Genomic DNA, 7,256 nt, shown 5'->3' on the forward strand with positions numbered 1-7,256 from the left:
GCCGCCGGCGCCGTCGTGCTCCGCCTCGGGCGGGAGCTGCGTCCGGATGGGCCCGGCCCAGCAGCGCCCAGCGCGCCGACCCAGCCCGACCTCTCTGCCGCCCAGGCCGGCCTCTCCTTCCTTCTGGGTCGAGCCCAATGGGTGAGATGCCCACTATTCCCCGCCCGGTGCACGTCTTAGTTATATTGCGCTCGGCTCTGTATTTTTTTTTCACCAAGTCCCAGATTTCTGTCATTATCATGCCATGTTCGTCATGCCGTATCTCTGCATCCGTAGCTCCGTATCGTGTGTGTAATATGTCAAATTGTTCGTCTCAACGCGTACATCATTTCATTCCATTCCATCATATACATTTGAGGTCATATTGATGCCTGAATCATCGTTGTGAGAGTGCTTCATGATGTTTTCTGCTGTGTGTTAACAGAACGAGCTCTTTTGTCATTTTTGCCGTGCTTGATGTGTGCATCCTATGAGGTTGATGTCTACATGTGTTTTGAACTATGCCATGTCTTCTTTACAGAGGTGCTTACCATGTATTTTTGTGATCAATGTGGTGACTAGCACAAGCATGCAAACCAGGCATCGTGATACTGCTGATTTTAGTCCCTGTTCTGCTGTTATTTTGATGCCATGTAAACTTGTTGCTACAGAGAGATCCATGCATATTTTGAGATACTTCAGTAAGGGTGTTTTGAACATGTGGTTATTGTCTATCCATTCATGCCTTTGTTTGTAATTATGGAGTAGTCTAGCATGTCAGTTTCGTGCTCTACTTTTGCTTCAAAATATTTCCTGGCAGATTGTTTACATGTTATTTAATTTAGCCAAGGTTGCTATAGTTGATCCTTGCATGCTATGGACTTGTTCTTGACTTGGTTCGTTTCATAAACATGTCTTGTTGATGATGCTATGCTTATCTTGTCATCCAATGACTTGTGGTGAGTGTATCGAGCTTGTTAAGTAGTGTACATGATGTTGCTGTTTTGCTAGGTTGAATCTGTTATTTCGTGATGCTATATAAACATGTTGCTACTAATCATTCTATGCATAATCTGGAGATGTTCTATAAACATGTTTTGATCTACATGTCATCCTCTATCCATAAATGCCCCTGGTTGCATTTATATCTTGTTGTAGCTTGTTCATATCTTGCTCCAAAGTTTCTTGATAATGTTGCTGTCAGCCTGTTAACATTAAGTTCAGTTGTTACCATGTGTTTTGCTAGTGTTCCATGCACCCTATGCCTAGCTTAGCTTCACAAACATGTCTTCTTACTGTTGGGTGCCTTGACATGCCATGTTTTGCTCTGTTGTGAGTTGCACAAGCTCATCTACATGCCTTCATAATTCTGTTTCTGCCATGTTTGAATCTGTATTATAACTTGCTATGTTTACGTGGGTGCCATCACATTTTCTGATCCTTTTTGGCTTATGGTCAGTAAAGGACATTCAATCTATGCATTTAGTAGATTCATGCCATGACTTTGTTTGCCATGATAAGTTCCTGTAACATGTTGTTTGATAGCTCTAAACATTGCATCGTGATGTTATTTTCTGCAATGTCTGAAATTGTTATAACTTGCAATCTTACCATGTGTGTTTGAGTATGTTCTAGTGATTTCTGGAGATAGCTCAGTGTTCATGTTTTGTAATGCTTTACCTGTACATCATGCCCATGCCTTTAGTTTTCTTGTTGTGGTGCTGTAGCATATTGTTTTGATGCTTGCAATATGCCTAGTTGCTGTTTTGGACAGCTTGTCCTTCAAACTTGTTCCATGTGTGCGTGTTGAACCGTTGTTCCGTTTTGAGTGTGCTCTATATGAAACTTGCTTGATATTGCATGTAGCTTCATATTATCATGTTGCATCCTTGTTTTGAGGTGTTTGCTTGATGTTTGGGTGCATTTTGCATCAATGTCATGTTTAACTTGTTTTGCTCATATCTTCTAGGCCGTAGCTCCGAATTAAATGAACTTTATATGTAACTTGACTAGAATCTCGTGTAGATCATCTTGGTGCATCTTAACTTGCTGTTTAACAACTTGAACATAAGGTTTATTCAGATCTGGACCAATTTCGAAATTTGCATATGAGGACTTACCGGAATTGTTATATGTTGTTCCCGGCCTCATTTAAACTTGCCTTGATGTGTTGTTCTTGTTTGCATCATCTCTTGCCATGAGTAGCTTCATGTAGCTTTGTCATGCATCATGCTTGTTCGTGCATCATGCCTTGTTCATGTGTGGTGTGTTTACTATGTTGTGTGCTTCTTTTCGATAGTTCCTGTTTCGTTGCGATCGTGAGGATTCGTTCGTCTACGCTTGGTTCGTCTTCGTGGCTTCATCTTCTTCATGGACTCGTTCTTCTTCCTTGCGGGATTTCAGGAAATATGACCGCTACCCTGGATCTCACTACTATCATTGCTATGCTAGTTGCTTCGTTCTATCGCTATGCTACGCTACCTATTACCTGTTTATCAAGCCATCCCAGATTGCCATGAACCTCTAACCTTTGACACCTTTCCTATGCAAACCGTTGTTTGGCTATGTTACCGCTTTTGCTCAGCCCCTCTTATAGCGTTGCTAGTTGCAGGTGAAGTTGAAGATTTCTCCATGGTGGACAGGATTTTGGTTGGGATATCACAATATCTCTTATATTATTAATGCATCTATATACTTGGTAAAGGGTGGAAGACTTGGCCTTTTGCCTAGTGTTTTGTTCCACTCTTGCCGCCCTAGTTTCCGTCATACTGGTGTTATGTTCCCGGATTTTGCATTCCTTACGTGGTCGGGTGATTTATGGGACCCCCTTGACAGTTCGCTTTGAATAAAACTCCTCCAGCAAGGCCCAACTTTGGTTTTACCATTTGCCTCACCACCACCTATACCCTTCCCTTGGGTCGGCCAACCCGAGGGTCATCTTTATTTTAGCCCCCCCCTGGGCCAGTGCTTGTCTAAGTGTTGGTCCGAACCGAGCCGCCTGCGGGGCCCCCTCGGGGCAACTTGAGGTATGGTTTTACTCGTAGCCTGTCTCATCCGGTGTTGCCCTGAGAACGAGATATGTGCAGCTCCTATCGGGATTGTCGGCGCATCGGGCAGTCTTGCTGGTCTTGTTTTACCATTGTCAAAATGTCTTGTAAACCGGGATTCCAAGTCTGATCGGGTCTTCCTGGGAGAAGGTATATCCTTCGTTGATCGCGAGAGCTTATCATGGGCTAAGTTGGGACACCCCTGCAGGGTGTAAACTTTCGAAAGCCATGCCTGCGGTTATAGGCAGATGGGAATTTGTTAATGTCCGGTTGTAGATAACTTGACACTAGATCCGAATTAAAACGCATCAACCGCGTGTGTAGCCGTCATGGTCTCTTCTCAGTGGAGTCCGGGAAGTGAACACAGTTTCGTGTTATGTTTGACGTAAGTAGGAGTTCAGGATCACTTCTTGATCATTGCTAGCTTCATGACCGTTCTGCTTGCTCTCTTCTCGCTCTTATTTGCGTATGTTAGCCACCATATATGCTTAGTCGCTGCTGCTACCTCACCACTTTACCTCTTCCTTTCCCATTAAGCTTTGCTAGTCTTGATACCCATGGTAATGGGATTGCTGAGTCCTCGTGGCTCACAGATTACTACAACAACAGTTGCAGGTACAGGTTTATGTGATGATCTTGACGCGAGAGCGATGCTTGCTTGCGTTGAGTTCTTCTTCTTCTTCTTCTTCGATCAGGGATAGGTTCCAGGTCGGCGGCCTGGGCTAGCAGGGTGGATGTCGTTTGAGTTTCTGTTTGTGTTTCATCCGTAGTTCGGATGTTTATCTTATGTATGATGTATTGTGATGTTGTATTCATGTGGCATTGTATGCCTCTTGTATGTATCCCTACCTATTATGTAATGTTGATGTAATGATATCCACCTTGCAAAAGCGTTTCAATATGCGGGTCTATCCTTGGTGGGACCTTCGAGTTCCTTTTGGATAGGGTCGCATATTGGGCGTGACAAGTTGGTATCAGAGTCTCGACCGACCCTAGGAGCCCCCTTAATTGATCGTGTAGTTTGGCCGTTGTTGAGTCTAGAAGAAAATTGTTTTTCGGAGTCTAGTTATATCGGAGAGTAGGAATTCTTTTTACTCCTCAGCCCCTTCGTCGCTCTGGTAAGGAATCTTGAGGTAGGTGTTTTGAATTACTTCTCTTCCCCTTCAAATTTTTCTTTAGGATCACGCAGTTGGTTTTCCGATTGTTGGTTCTCTTCTCTTTTCATTCAGCGCATTTCTCGTCAAGTTGACTCGAGCCTCTTCATCCTTGAGTTCAATCCTCAGTTGTTGTTTTTTCCCACCCGCCCTCCCTGTTCTTCTTATCGGAACCGGAGTCCGTAATCGAGTATCCATCCTACTCGTGCGAAGTCTTTGCTTTCTTCCCTCAATGATTTCAACCGGTGTTTTCTCTTCAAGATATTCGTCGGTTTCCCCTTCCAAGTTTCCTTTGTTTTCCCGCCCTCCCAACCTTTTCTTCCCGGAGTCTGAGTCTCTTTCAACCATCAATTTCATTCGTGTGGAGCCTCTTCAGTCTTCCCTCAATCATTTCAACTGGTGTATTCTCGTTTTGTGCGACATTCTTCATCTCTTTTTCTTTCCGGTGGATTCAATTCCAATTTTTTGGGTGAACATATCCTTTTCCTCGAAGTGTTTTCCCTGCTCGTTCGCCTCTCGCCAGTTTATCCTTCCGGAGTGTTCAAGACATCTCAGGAGATTCGTCTGTGTTTGAATTAATTCGAAGTTGTCACCTCATTCAAATATTTCAATTGTTCCGGTGCATGATATATCTATTCAACATCCCTTTACAACGGTGTTTTCTCTTCCGTGGGCCCTAACCCACAGGTCTTTTTCCAGGATCTTACCTGACTCTTCTAATTCCCCCAGAGTTATTCTAATTTCTTTTCAAGTGTGACGTAAGTATGATTTTCATCAGTCAGATGCCTTTCCAAGATTGATTTCAAATCATTTCATTTTTGGCTCAACCTTTTCGGTTTTTGTTCTACCGGAGTATCTCAATAATTTTGGTGGTGTTTCTCGTCGTCATTTGAAGACCGAAGAAGAGTCTTTCCTCTAAGTCTTGTTCGTTCTCTCGAAGATTCGTGGTTCTAGCTTCATGCTATCCTCTCGAATTATTTCAGTTTGTCAGAATTCTTTCTTACCTATCCGGAGTATGTCAGGAGTTGTTTTTCCATTTCTTTTCACTGGAGGCCATCATTCCAGTTTTCGTTCTCTAATTATCCCGGTGCTTCATTCAAGTGTTCTTTAATCAGCTCGTCATCTCTTCGTTCTTGTGCATCTAAATCCCCTCTTGCTTATTTGTTCTTCTAATTCTTCCCGGGGTTTCATCCTCTTTAGTTAGTCATTTTCGAATTCTTACGGTGGTTCCTTCAGATTCTTTTTCTTTGATTATCATTTCAATCCATTCGTTCTTCCAATCCCACCGGTGGTTCATGAAGACCTTCTCAAGTTTGCGATATGTCATTTCTTAATCTTTTTCAAGAAGAATAAGTAGTATGCAAAATCCATTGGTTGTCATCAATTTAATTTGATGAAGGATAAGCATACAATAAACCTTATTCTTATTTCATCCAAGTGAGTAATCCCTTCCTTCGGAGTTTGTTCTTGATGAATAAATTCTAGTTCCAAGTGTTTCATCTTTTCTTTTCCGGAGTTCAAATTTTCCAAGACTATTTCGTCGGATCCTCCATCTAAATCATCGCAAGGCTTTTATCTTATCTCTTTTTCATCCTTCATTTCTATCTCATCATCCTTTTGTTACCGGAGTTGTTCATGGTGGTTCTTCATGATTTAATCAATTCTTCAAGAGTTCATCAAGATTCTTATCGAAGGAGCTCAAGTATCTTTCCTTCATGCCTTTCGATGTGCAATTAATTCTTCATTTTCTTCTGAAGTGGAGTTTGGCATTTCTTCGTTCTTCTCAGCAATTCAATCTTTTCCGCTTGCGGCTGGTTATCACCTCATAAATTTTGAGATGTTACCATAAGACCATAACAAGTTTAATCTTTCGTTGTTGATTTTCTCAACAACTCCATTCAATCTTTTATTCTAAGGTGGCTTTCTATTTCATTCGTGGCACAAGTTGTCATTTTCTTCTCCGTTCTTTTCATTCAACTCTTTTAATTCTTTCCGGAGGTTTTGTGTCATGTCTTCATCAAGTGTCATTCCATCTTGTGAAGTTCATGTTCTATTCTTTCCATGTCCAGCCAGAGTGCTGCCTAAATCGTTTCAGTCTTATTCGTTTCTTATCTTGTTCTAACCGGAGTGGTTTCATAGTCTATCTGATTCCGTGAGCGTTCGATTCTCGTCATTCTCGTCGTTCCTCTCTTCTTCTCGAATGCTCTCGATTCTTTGCTTCTTCTCGATTTCTTGTTTCACCTCATCCCTTTTCCCTTCCGTCTCGGTCCTAAGATCTCGGGACGAGATCTCTTGTTAGTGGAGGAGTGTTGTAACGCCCCGGATCCGATGCGCCAGGTGACAACCAGTTATTCGCCGTTGTTGCCATGTCATTTGCTTGCGTGTTGCATTTCATCATGTCATCATGTGCATTTCATTTCGCATGCGTGTTCGTCTCATGCATCCGAGCATTTTCCCCGTTGTCCGTTTTGCAATCCGGTGCTCCTATGTCCTCCAGCGTTCCCCTTTTGTCTCTCATTGTGAGCGGGTGTTAAACGTTCTCGGAATGGACCGAGTCTTGCCAAGAGGCCTCGGTATAGCACCGGTAGACCGCCTGTCAAGTTTCGTGCCATTTGGAGGTCGTTTGGTACTCCAACGGTTAACCGGGTAACCGTAAAACCCCCCTTCTCTTTGCAGCCCAACACCCCTTCCAAAGTGGCCCAAAACCCATCTAAGTCCCCTCTATGCTCTCGGTCGTTCGATCACGATCGTGTGGGCGAAAACCGCTCCTCATTTGGACTCTCCTAGCTCCCTCTACCTATAAATTAGTCCCTCTCCCCCGAAATCCCAGTCTAACCCTAGTCCTCTACCTCCCTCCACCGACGGACACGTCCGACCGCAGCCGGACACGTCCGCCCCGCTCCCCCCGTCCAATCCGGTCGTGCCACGTGTCCCCGCCGCCGCCGTTCCCACCGTGCCGCTGCCAGGCCCGCGTCAGGCCCACCCGGGCCCCGATCTGGGCCCCGAGGCCCGTAGCCACCCGCCGCTCGTCGAGCCCCGCGCCGCCGCCCGCGCCTCGCCTGACCTCGCCGCTGTC

This window comes from Triticum dicoccoides, chromosome 4B, assembly GCF_002162155.2.
Source record: "Triticum dicoccoides isolate Atlit2015 ecotype Zavitan chromosome 4B, WEW_v2.0, whole genome shotgun sequence".
Classification (NCBI taxonomy): domain Eukaryota; kingdom Viridiplantae; phylum Streptophyta; class Magnoliopsida; order Poales; family Poaceae; genus Triticum; species Triticum dicoccoides.